This window comes from Triturus cristatus, chromosome 9 (genome assembly GCF_964204655.1).
Source record: "Triturus cristatus chromosome 9, aTriCri1.1, whole genome shotgun sequence".
NCBI lineage: Eukaryota > Metazoa > Chordata > Amphibia > Caudata > Salamandridae > Triturus > Triturus cristatus.
Window position 1 is genome coordinate 107701776 of NC_140592.1, and position 13758 is coordinate 107715533.

Genomic DNA, 13758 nt, shown 5'->3' on the forward strand with positions numbered 1-13758 from the left:
TGTGGCGTACCTTAGTTTCGGTTTTAGAAGGTCTTTATAGGTCTGGGTAGAGGCACAGTATTACTATTCTTTCATTAGAAAGGAGAAGCTATAAAAAATGGAGATTGGAGGATTATAAATAAAGGAATGAAGGTTTAAAAATTACTCCGCCTATTGTTTAGATGTTTAGTCACTGTAGAGTTGTAATTTCCCCTTTACCATAGTCCTTCAGTGTGCACTACACAAGTAGGGGGAAGCTGCCAGCTTTTATAGCAGTGTTCCTTGCCCGGTGTTCCCAATAGTTAAAACAGGAAGACAGGAGTGTTTTTTTGAATCATGCCCCCAGGGGACTTAGAATGACGTTATCTAGAAACAGATGTTTGTTTGCTGGTGCCCCTGGGGTATCTACAATAGCAACCACCTAATGTACTATTCAGAAGTCATTAAGATTGTACTTTTGTCTAAACAGTTGGTTCTACAGGTGTAATGGAACCTTTTTATCTTCTACAATAATCACTAATTCAATGGTGGTTGAATACAGGTATTTATCTAGATCAAAAAAGCAGAAAGATACGTTTTTTTAATCATGAGCCTGGGGGACTTAGAATGATGTAATCTGATCTTATAACTGAGGTTGATATTCACTGGTACCCCTGGGGTATCAGTATTAGCAGCTAACTGATGGACTATTTTAAAGTTATTACGATTGTACTTCCGTTTAATCATTCGGTTCTAAAGGTGTAATGAAACCTTTTGATCTTAAAGAGTGATCACAAATTAAATGGTGGTTGAAGGTAGGTGTCAGTAATGGTATGATATGCAATGTGTTCTTAAAGTTTTCTTGGGAGAAAGATACATTTTTCAAGTCTCTTGTTTATTCACTTAGAAATTCCCATCGATTTATGTAATCTAGTTGGGCGCCCATTTCAAATTACTAATGCCCAAGGAATATTGTCATTTTGTCCTTTGTGGGCTATGCCTAGACGGTAGCCCCAAAGCTGTTTTTTGTAGTAACTTTCTTTCAGCATTTGTGTCTACATAATCTAGGGTTTCTGAAATACCCCACCTCAAATCCTCAGCCGAGGATTTTGTGTTGATGAAATGGTTGTCAATTTTTGTTGTTGCCGTGCTGCACCTTAGATTGCTTCTGTGTTCAAAAATGCGTATCTTGACTATTCTACAGGTCATGCCAATATACCTTAAGCCACAAGGGCACGTGATCATGTAGATAGCGTGTGATGTATTACAATTTGTGTGTCTCTTCAAAGCCCATATGAGATTTATTTAATCTAGGTTGTCATTTCTTGCCTGCATTGTCTGTGGTAACGGGGAGATTTCAGTTTAAACAGGTCTTTGAAAATCGGATTACTATTTACCCGACCAACTGTTTTACTACAAAATTCCAAACATGTGTTTCACTGGCAAGACATCTAGTAGTCAATTTACATCACTTGCTCAAGCATAATTTCAATTTAAATGGTCATTTTGTGAAGCGATAGCCCTCTTGCTGCTTAGTTTAGCCAGAAGAAATCAAGTCCCAACAGATGACATCTTTATTCCATCAGACAATTTTGAGTTAGTTGAAAATTTTAAAGTATTTAGGGGAGAGTTACCCATAAATTAAAATGAAGTTCAAGGAATAATGTAATCCCATTCAGGAACAAAGAGTAGATCTACCACCCATCTATAAACAGATTAAGGGTCTCCATTACAGATGACAAAACGCATGAGCTAAAAAAAAAATGTTGTGAGGTATCCCACAGACAGTTAAGGTAATGGTACGGAATATACCTGGTTGATTAATCACTTTTTTATGTCCTTTAAAAAGGACTTTACTCACAAAAGAATGGTTGGTCAGAGTGAAGGGATATCTTGTATAAGCTGGTCTGATGCCTAAAGGACTTAAACTGGTTAAAGTGTAGAATATTTCTTAGGATGGTGACAATCATATCTAAGAATTATATGTGCAAAAAATGTTAATCAAGCAATGTTAATATTAAAAAACCTTTTACGATGGAAACTAGAGAAAATGCAGGATGTCATCGTGCAAAATATAAATATTTCTGGCCCTTGGTAAACTGTGTACTCGCAGTCTGCCTCAAGTCTTAAAGGTCATGTCTCAATGGGCTGCTTTAATACCTGAACTAAATGAAAAGCCTCATGTCACAGCAGTCTCACTCAAACGGAGTATTGCCAGTTAACACAATTACAGGAGTCTGGAATGATATTGGAGATAATATGCAATCAGAAACCACATGAGCACGAACCTAATGGACTTACTGCAGCAGTATATAAATCCAATCTGCTTTCGTCTGCAGGTGTCCTTAGCCCTTTCTTTAGATGAGTCAAATGTACTAGGTTTATTACAGCCTCTTGGCAAGGGGCAGTAAAAAGGCCTTTTTTGAAAAAGGCTCCTGTAGTGATCCAGCCAATTATCGGCTACTCGCTTGGATGGATGTATCATCTAAAATTTAAGCTCAACCCCTATCCTTGAGTCATGGGCCTTTGGGTCCGGGATAATCCCCAAAGAGCTGGGAGGTTTCACATCAAAGCAATCCACAATTAACCTTTGCTTTGTACTCTGCAACGCTGCTAGGCGGGCAACTATCAGGGTAGGCAAACTTTGCGGTTTTAACTCTGGACAGCGTTTGACTGGTTCAACCATGGAATTCTGATTGAAAAATTATTCAGATGGAAGACCCTAAAAGATTTGCAGTGTACGATTCGACATATCAACTGGGTTCATGTTGATTTGGATGGGTCAGACATTCTTTTTGATAAAGCTGTCAACAATGGACTAAAACAGGAGTGTTTTTCAACCCCTTATACTTTAGTCTTTATTTCTGATCTCCTGGCAGCCAAACGTAACACCAATTCTTTTTCCCCCAAATAGGAGGAAGCCATACACATTGTCTCATGTATGCAGACTACTTAGTTATAGTGGATTACATTCCAATATGGTTGCAAAACAAATTGCAAGTCCTTCACTCCTATTGTGAGAAAAACTGCCTAACAATGTGGAAAAACCAGACTTCTTTTTAAATTGCCCTAAGAAATCTACTTGGTTTTTAAACTATATTCTTCTAGAGCAGGTCAATGATTATACATTTTGAGTTCTTGTGTTCTTTTTTAATATAGAAAGGGATAGGCAGAAAGCAAATTTAGAAGGTCCCCTCAAGGACTATAAAAGCCCTGAAAAGGTTTGATCTGCAGTTGGACCCAGGGGCGATCTGTTTCACTATTAAAAGCAGTGGCTGGATTTAAATCCTCAGGCACTACATAGAGCCGAGCTTGTTGCATTGGACCAGCATGTTAACTGGGATTCACAGGTAAATCTAGGTCTAAAGACTCTCCTAGGTCAATGATGAAGGCTATAAGGCATGAGTAGTCTTAGATTTTTGGACTTTACTCACTAAGTTACGTGTTTTAGGGTTTCTCTAAAGGGGCAAGTGGTTAAATGACAAAGATCTTCAAAAGACTTATCATGAGCAATTATATTGGCATGTAAAGGTATTGTCTTAGGATTTGACATTGTTGAAATGGAGAATTGATCTGACTTGGAGAATTTCCGGTCATAGGAAAAGATCTGGAAAACAGTACTGTTCTTGCAACATGGATATGAAATATTCTGCAATTTATTTTATTTATTTATTTTTACACTTGGCAAGTATGGAATAGGAACACTGATGCACGAGTCACTGCTTTTAATTAAGTCATTTGGCATTGCAATCACAATTGCAAGGTATACTCTGCTCCTACAAAGAAGGGCGTTTTTAATATAGTCTTGAAACTCTATTGCAAAGAATTCCAGGATAGAGGCCGAAGCATCGGAATCCTAGTCCGAATATGCTGGACTTGCCGCTTTTTAAGATAGGTGCAGAACTACACTGTGTCCAGAATGGATCTGATTAAAAGGAGAGTCTGAGTGGGACTCCGGTGTGACTTCAGCACGATGATCGTGAACACCAGCTAATGCAGGGGGTAGGCGACAACTGCCTGTGGTGAACTTGCCTTCAACAGCCAGTCATCGAGGTGGGGGAAGATGGGAACCCCCAACTTCTGCAGATAAGATGCAACCACTACCATCGCGTTTGTGAACACCTGAAGGGCACTGGTGAGGCCAAAGGGGAGCACAGCAAACTGAAAATGCTTGTGGCCCAACACGAACTGCAGGTAGCGCCTGTTGGCTGACATGACGGGGATGTGGTAATGCGCATCTTGAAGTTCCAGCACCCCCATCCAGGATCTAGGGCAGACATTGCCAGAGCCAACAGGAGAATCAAGATTTTCTTTTCAGGAAGTAGTTGAGGGCGCAGCTTTAATACAGAGCAGAGAACTCCATCCTTCAGCACAAGGAATTAATAGGAATAACCATACCCTACTTCTGGAGCAGAGACCCTCTCAATAGCTCCTTTGGCCAAAAGAGCCTGCACTTCCTGTTTAAGTAAACAAATTGTCTTTTGACTGCAATTCTTGGGAAGTTGGGAGGTGTGGGGGGGGGAATCCAAAACTTGTAGGGCGTATTCCTGCTGGATGATGTGAAGCACCCACTTTTCAGAGGTTATTGAAGACCATTGGGACACTTGATGCCAGATTCTGCTGCCAATAGAATGGCTGTGCTGGGTAGAGGAAGCACTAAAGAGGTTGAGGCAGCTGCAGGGACATGGGACTGAACAGCATGCTGGGACTGGCTTCCCCGTCCTTTATTGGCTTTACGGCCCCATCCTTGAAAGGTCTGAGCAGGCTGCTGTACCGGAAATGGCTAGTACTGCAGACGCCTAAAATCATCCCTTCAACGTCAGGGGCGAAAAGACTGCTGCACATGCGTAGAGAGGGAAAGGCAGAGGGTTCCGGCAATCTCCTTGCTCTCACAAAAGCACTGGAGTGCTGCATCAGTTTGGTTGCCTAATAGGAGGGAGCTGTTGAAGGACATGTCAATCAACTAAGATTAGACGTCCCAAGAGAACCCAGTTGAACTTACAAACAAAAGTTGTCCAAGTGTCACTAAAAGGTGGTGAAAAAATTACAGAGGCAGCTGTCTGGATATGCACTGTTCCCATGGAACTAAAGGAACTGATGTCACTGTGCCACGGCTGCCCTTATATAAACACTGACTTCCCTTCTGACGCAGAGCCAATCGACACCACCTACTGGAGCACAGAGGTACTGTACTGATCACGATTTTCCAGATCCTGTTTGACACCTGGGGAATATTCTAAGGAGAGGAAAATGCAGGTAGAAGTCTAACAGAAGATGCTTTGCATTTGTCAATTAAGGTTAAATTGCTTTAAACAGGACAATATATCTCTGCGACTGCTTTTTTAGCACTAGATTGGAGACTTTAGCAAGGAATACAAATCTAGCTTACAATTTACTAGGAAAATCTACTTTAGAGATAATTTTATGGGAAAAGTGGAAAATTCAGATCAGGTCCTAATATATTTGAATAAGTGGATCAGATGCTTCTAAGATAAATAGATAATGTGTAGCATTTTAATCCCCTCAAATACTAACATTGTTATACTCAAATTCATCAACATACTCCCTAGTTTATTTTTGTGCTTTAGTCTCATGGGTCTTCTATCCAAATAGAGTAACATGATTGTAAGACACACAAATTCTCCTTAATTTCAGGTGTCTAGAAGCTAATCCACTATATTTATCTGAAATCCTCGAGTAAACACTATAAAAGGACTTTCAAAAAGCTCTTTATTTCCAACTGTGGTAACAATCATCTAAATTGTTCACAATACACTCTTTCTAACCTTCTTTCCCACCATACCTGGCAAACTGGTTTTCTACTACCAATATCAGTACGGATTTCACAAAAATTGCTAATCTAAGTCAGGGATGATAGTTTACTCCTGGTTAGATTTTTGATTTTAGTGGAATCACATACTTTCCTTTTAGGATCAAGGAGTCAACTGATTACTCAAAGAAAGATACTGGCAGAAATTTACATAGGCAATATGGAGGATTCAGATCCCAGTTTTGACAAATCTACTCGCCCACTCGCTATAGCAAATCAGTATTTATATAGTTTTAGCTGTAAAACTTCATGTCAGTGGAAAGGTTTATAAATGACAGAACTACAACATGGTTTAGCAATATATTTATTAAAAGTGAGAGTCTAAACGAACTAAGAAACCTTCCTGATGACAGGTGGACCAGTCTTGGCTGTATGGATGCTCCATGGCAATGGCCTTCCCATTCCACCAAGACAGTGGTTCACCTGATGGATTTATAGGTGGGTGGACATTTGGTTTAATCATGGCATGGCAAAGAATACTCAGTCATGATTAACCCCCTCCAACGGCTCTAAAAATGAAGGGCAATCTGAGGCAGGCCTCTAATTTCACCTACCTAATTTAGGTGGGCTGAATTAGAGGTCATTTTTTACTGTCTCTGCTAGGAAAAACCTTAGTGGCAGGCAATGAAAATGCTTCTCTCGTTATGGTGATAATTCCCATAGCAAGGGGAGCATTTTCTTTTGTGTTTTCAAAAAGAAAATCCAACTTCTGGATTTTTAAAAAATGAAAATAAAGAAAACAGGTTGATAGACTGCTCTGTCATGCTGAGGGAGCCATACACCAAATAAAAAAAAAAAAAAAACTAGTGTCATGATAGGAGTTCCTGCCCTTGCTTTAGAAATGAAGGTCATTTCTAAATTTGGCAGATGGAGTAGTCTCAGCCTGCAGAACGTTCTGTTCTGTGACGGCCTGCAGGTCTGGTAACATTATGATGCCTGTGATCTTTTAAAGTGAACTGTCTTAAATGAATATAAACAAAGGTGTGTTTTCCAGTTCAGAGCTGGCCTGGCTTGTTCAGTTCAGGCTGCACTGTTCCCATTGGAGCAGGACTAACACTGATTTTAATACGGTGGGATCTAAGGTGGCATGCTCGATGAAAGAACAATGGGTAGAATGTGGCCCAGAGCAACTGACAGTGGTTAGATTTATTGCAAGTATCCTCAGATCTGCTTACCAACAACTCAGAAATATTAAACGTACAGATGTCTAATACAAATGTTGCCATTGCTTTACACATGAGCTTTTTTCTTTCACTGGGATGGCATGTAGTGTTAATATAACTGGCTAGACCTGGGTGTGCAGACTTACCTAAAGTCGAGATCCTTACCCAGCTTCTAATAAGTAAGGGAATGAGGAAGGAAAGGTAGGCTAGGTCATAGTCGTGGGATTTCATCACAATGGCTCTGAATATTCCCCAAGTAGGGACTGCAAAGGGAGATGCAGCTGCATGCTCTAGTGGCAACGATACAGGCAATACTGTAATCTTCTTTAGGATTGACAGCAAGACGTAGCAGTATTTAAGAAGGGTTCATTTGGCGAAAGAGGGAAAACACTAATGGAAAAGCCTGGGCCAACTGACTCTCGCTGGAATCTGGGTTATTACAAGATTCTTTTCCCAGATTCCACCGACCAGCATTGGCCAGGATACAACACATTCCCTATAGTTAGCACATTAACAATTAAGATTATGGGATTACACTATGATTCTAGAAGTGAAGAGATAATAAAATTTGCAAAACAATCAAATGACAGATGTGAAATACAGATCAAAATAAACATGTACAGTGTCACGATTGAGTGAAACAATCAGAAAGAGTGGGGCTTGCACTCAAACTATGAAAATCTTTGCACCAAGTTGGTTTAAATTTCAACCTTGAAGCCAACGCATTATTTGACACATCACCGTTTTGTTGTTTAACCACAATATCTCTTGATCCAGAAAACGTGTCTTCGATAGGTCAAACATTTAGGCACTTTAACAACCTTACGCATGCTCCACATATTTCGATCAGATAACTCTACAACTTGATGTCCCACTCTGATTAAATCTGGAAAATCCAAGTTTTCTGTTCCCATGAAAATAGTCAATCTTCCCTTCTTCACACAAGCCCATTCGCCAATATTAAATTGAAGCATGGGACTCCTATGCCTGAGAGGATTCTTGTTTATCACTTGATCGCCAATGACGATCAAACTTTGACACTTTGGTATTTCCTGTTAACTTCGAAATGATCAACTTTTTCTCATTTCCATCATCCACATCTGGTTTAAAAATCACACAGCTTTTCTTCCCCTCATTTTCTCAAACGGAGATATATCTCCTACTGTTCTAGGGGTAACTATAATTCCATATTAAATCTTTGAGTGCTTGAGAACAATTCTTTCCACTAGTTAAAGCCAACTGTATACCTTCATTCAAAACTCAAATAATCTTTCATCTCAGTTGACTAGCTGCACACCATTGTCAGTAACCAAACATTTGGGAAATCCTTCCTTTTCAAACACTTCATTTAAAAATTGAATTACCGTGTGTGAATCGATTTGATGAACTAATTTAATTTCTGGCTACAGGGATAATTGATCAATGACAAACCTGACTGTTGGACAAACACATGGGACCGGCAATGTCAAGAGAAATTCTCTCCCATACATTTTCAGGTCTAGAAACGGGAGCTTTCTCATAGTTGATAACGTTTTGTGATTTATCGCTGATGACACTCAAAACAAGATCTAACCTTAGTTTCAATGCATCCGTCAATGGCCGGCCACCAAAACTCAGAACGTAATCTGTTTTTCATACTAGACAGGCCAGGGTGACCTACATGAGCCATGTCTAACACTTGTTGCCTCATATCTTTAGGTACCACTAACTGTATGCCGCAAAATAACATCTACGACTGATAACTCATTTGCAACATACAAATGAGGTAATAACTCCTTATCAAAAAAATTCTTATCTGACCATTGTGAATGGTTACATTTGATAACCTCTTGGATTTTCTCATTATTACAGGCATTCTTCCATTCATCTTGTTTAATGCATCCATTCGATACTTCACAAATGGATACAACTCTCTCAATGTCCTCATCAATAACAGACTGGTCACATTCCTCTTTAATAGGTAAACGAGATAGGCAATCTGCTAAAATGTTCCTGGCACCTGGAATGTATTCCACACTGAAATGTTAATCTTGCAATTTGTACTGCCATCTGCAATTCTGGGTGTTGCTTTACCACATCCTTTAGTAGTGAATAGCTCTACCAATGGACGGTGATCTGATCTAACTTTAAATGGGGTACCATACACATATTTGCAAAAGTATTCTATGCCCCCACCAACATGCCAGTGTTTCCCCCACCCCCCCAGAGTTGAATACTTAACTTCAGCATCTCTAAGTGGTCTTGATGCAAAAGCAATGGTGGCACGTTTTCCATCCAGATTCTGCATCAAAACAGGACCAATACCAACATTACTGGCATCAGTAACCACAACAATTACAACGGGTGTCAAACGTTGCCAAAGCAGAAGCGGAAAACAATTCTTAAGATTTATAAACTCCTTAGCACATTCCTTACACCAAATTGTTTTTTTCATAAAATTTCTCATATGATTGGTCTTATCAGCAAACAAAGGAATACATTTGGCATAATATTCAGCCAAACCTGGGAAAGAGCTAAGCTGATCTTTAGATTAGGGTTCTGGAGCTTCAATAGCCTTTACCAAATTCTGTTTTGGTGATATACCTTTACAACTGATTATGACCTAAAAAGTCCATAGATTCCATTTCAAACTTACACTTATCTTTGGTCAATGTCATTCTATAGTTTTGCAAAATGTTAAAAACTTTACACAAAGTTTCAGTATGCTCTTGCTTACTGTTCCCAAACACTAGTATATCGTCCTGAAAATATAAAGTATTTAACATCTTTAAACAGTTTATGCATGACTCTCTGAAATACCGCAGAGGCCGATATCAAACCAAAAGGCATCCTCTTGTATCCAAAAGCTCCTTCAGGAGTTATGAAGGAGGTGTAAGGTTTGCTATCCTCATGCAAAGCAATTTCATGATATGCATTGGATAGATCCAATGTTGAAAACACAGCTGCCCCTTTTAAAGCCTAAACAATTTCATTTATATTTGGTAATGGGTGCCGATCTACTCACACACATCAGTTTACGTCTCTCGAATCGACAGTCTAATTTTTCCATTAGGCTTGTGTACCACTACCACAAGTGACAACCACTCTCTATTTCTTCAATTATGTCTTGCTTACATAATCTAATTCTTCTCTCAAAGCTTGTCTCATAGATAAAGGAATGTTCCTAACTTTGTGTACTTTAGGAATGATATTCTGTTTAAAAATGTTAACAAAATTCTTCAATAATCCTAGTTTTGATGAACACATTGGGAAATAATTTCTCCCATTCAGTTGTTTTATCATCTACTTGAGCTATGAAATAACTTTATCCTAGTACTTGTTCAGGATGATTAGGGTTCAGAGTAATGAGCAAATACCTTTGTCGCCATCCTAATAAGCAAGATCCTTCTTTATCTACATACACATTGGCAGTTATGGTCTTACCTTTAAAACTGATATTTGCAACAAGATATCCTAAAACAATTGGTCTATTGCCATAACCAACCAATTTGATGTCGAATGGTAACAATTGGGAATTTTTTTTCCGAAACTCATCACCAATTAAATTATAGCGGGCGCCAGAGTCAGCCATAACTTCAATATCTTTACCATCAATGTTAACCACACAGAAAGGATAATCTTTTTTCGATCGTTGACTTCATGAATGCAAGCATAAATTCAATTAAATCTGATTCTTGACATACTTCCTTGATATGAGGTTTGTTCACAAATTTGTTTTTATTCCTACACATTCTAGAGTAGTGACATATATTTTTACAATGCCTACACATCTGCCCAATAGCTGGACATGATCTGTCATTTGCTAAATGACCAGGTATCCCACATTTGAAAGTTGTTTTTTAAAAAAAGTTGGAGTACTAATTTTTGTTTTTTCCTTACAACTATCTTATGATGATTTATCACTCCCTTTTTTTTTTTTACAACTTGAACTTCAGAAGTAGGTTTTGAGGCTAATTCTTTCATACCTAACTTCATATCTTCGAATCTAAGACTAATGTCAATAGCTTTCTCTAAAGTAAGGTCTTCTGCAGCTAATAATTTCTCTTGTAATTGTGTCACCAATTTTGTGTAACATTTGACCACGCAACATCTGATCATGAAATGCTCCATACTTACATTTTCAAGCGCTCGTGCAGTAATGCTAAAGTCCCACGTGCCATTCAAATGCAGAAGCTTCGCTGGTTTAAATTAAAAATATGCCTGTATGGTACTCATGACCGGTACCGAAGATCAAGTCCTTCTTTAAATAGTCTCTCGGCAGCGGAGAGTCGCTTCTTTGTACTCTGAGAATATTGTGTACGTTAAACAAATTCCTGATCTGCCACAATGTCTTCACTTTACATCGGCAGTGGTCCAGGCCTTCCCACAACACAAATCCGCTTCTCGCCAGTGTAATAATCTTCTTTAAGAATGACAGCAAGACGTAGTAGTATTTAAGAAAGGTTTATTTGGAGGGAGAGGGAAAAACAGCTCTCTTATGGGAAAGCCTTGGTCAACGGACTCTCGCTGGAATCTGGGTTATTACAAGATTCTATTCCCAGATTCCACCGACCAGCATTGGCCAGGATACAACAAATACCTGTACTGTTATTTGTCCTGGAACCTGAGCAATTTAAAAATACAATTAATGCAGTGGGCAATAAACTGGTAACATTTGGGAGGACAGGGTTCAAGTTCCTGAACCTCAAGGGAGTACGCAGTGCACTGGACTTTCAATGTCTTGACCAGATTGTTCTAAGGAAGGTTGTATATAGTTCATTCTCCCTTTAACTACAACAGAGCAGAAAGATATTATAGCATGAACTCAGAGGGATTTAGGCACCCAAGTCATGGTTTAGAACATTTGCATGTCAATCTCCAAGTCTACAGGTGCCAGAACACCAGCCTGAAAGAGGCACAAAGTTGGTCCCAAAGGACTTTACTAATACGAGACCTGAAAATTGTACCAGTAACCTTGAGATACAAGAGAATATATGTCTTACTAACCACTGTGTATCACATGTATTAGAGACATCCAAAGGTAGCAGAGACGTGACAGGCTATCAAGTATGCAATCTTGCAACCATACAAAGGCATGCAAGCTTTTGCTGACCAACATCCTCATGTGTTTGGGGCTCATTTAACAGGTATCTTGTCTCTTTTGTAGTCTGTTGTCTCCTAGGGACGTTTGCCAATGTGCTTCATATCTCCGAAGAGAAGATCCTTGCAAACTAGGCAATGACGCTATCGTTCTTACTCGCAGGGATAGCTCAGGCCTTGAAGAAGAGATTATGGAGAAAGCAGTGACCCACAAAATACCTGCCAAATAAACTGTGCACCAGAAAAGAAACAAAGGCTAGGAAACCAGATGTTGGTGTGAAAGCAAATTAAAACAGGCCAGGGACTGGGTCGACATGCAAAGAAAATTAAACAATACGGAGTTGATGTGGGCAGGATAGGAAGGGCCAAAAAGCAACTAAGTGATTCAACTGAGTAGCATGTTGCTTCATGTAGGAACTATTACAATCTTTCCTGCCTGCAGCTGTGTCAAGAGGTCCAGAAACTGGAATTAGAAGTGATGGGCCAGGAAAACAAAGAAAATCCAGTAAATACAAATTGACTGAATATCAGTAAAGGAAAAAAGAAACCAAACCAGTAAAGGCTCTTGAAAGAGTCTTAAACTTTTACATGAACAATTCTTATTCCACTATAGACAAAAATGAAGTACTATGGTGCCACGTGGGACTCAAATTCGCATCAGACATCAATATTATCAGGATATTTAAACAGCATTCGGTCACCCACCTTCCGGCATAGGTTATTTTAAGCAGACTGATTCAATTTACAAACAGATCACTAATCGAGGACAAATGTCTGAGTTTTGTGTACTATTTAACCTTGTTCAGATAATATTTGTGGTGAACATGTTTTTACCATTGTTCTTGCACAGGCCTCAGATTTCCCGGTCTCCATAGACTGTCAAGTCTTGCCATGTAGCCTTTGCACATTCATAGCATATGACAGGCTGTACACCCACCACGGATACTTTAAAAATTACCAAAGGCTGTCTTAGGGACCACAGAATTAAAACACTCACTCTGTATAGTTAACTATTGTTCCTGCATTCAACCTCTGACCTAATTGCAATAAAGCACACAAATTGAACAACTTTTGGAATGGTATACACTTCTCATGGCTGCCCTCCTGCCACCTGTGCTGATGCCAGAGAAAGGAAAACACTATAAATTATCTAATAATTAAAACTTTTACAGAATTCCATTGTGTGCGCCCCTGAAAGATCAAGCAGTAGGATAACTACAGCTGTGTGCAGGGCAAACACTTGTGGAATCACACACCTACTGCCCAATCAAAACGCACTCCTGGCTTCCAACATGTGGGTGGAGTCACAGTCCCTCTAGTGATGCTCCCATAATTGTCTGGAAACAGCTACGTGGTCAAACCAGATAGAAAGGAGGCTAGATTAGATGGGTTCTTGTCAAGTTTAAAGTAGGGTTGCCAGTAGTGCAATAGTTTTCCATGAAAATAAAATATTGAGAATTGCAAGCTTTGGTAATGCAAAGACAGCAAAAACTATGGGGCTAAGATGCAACAGATACTGCGAGTTAAAGCTTGCTGTTTACATCATCTGCAGTGATCAGAAACACACAAGTATGCATCCAGACAAAGCAGACCCAGCCTTCCTTCCAGCATTGTTAAAACAAGAACCATTAAACTAAGCAAGAGCAACATTTGCTATTACCAGTGCATGTACAGGGCTTTGTTAAATGATAAAAAAAAGAAAATTTAAATGTGTTCTAGCATGTCTTT

The 13758-nt window shown here is 39.3% G+C and overlaps 1 protein-coding gene across 5 annotated transcripts in view; it reads right to left on the bottom strand.

Moving 5' to 3' along the window:
- The window catches only part of ITPR1 (inositol 1,4,5-trisphosphate receptor type 1), a 1957366-nt gene that overhangs the window by 1168293 nt on the left and 775315 nt on the right, over positions 1-13758 (bottom strand). The gene's annotated exons all lie outside the window — the stretch shown is intronic.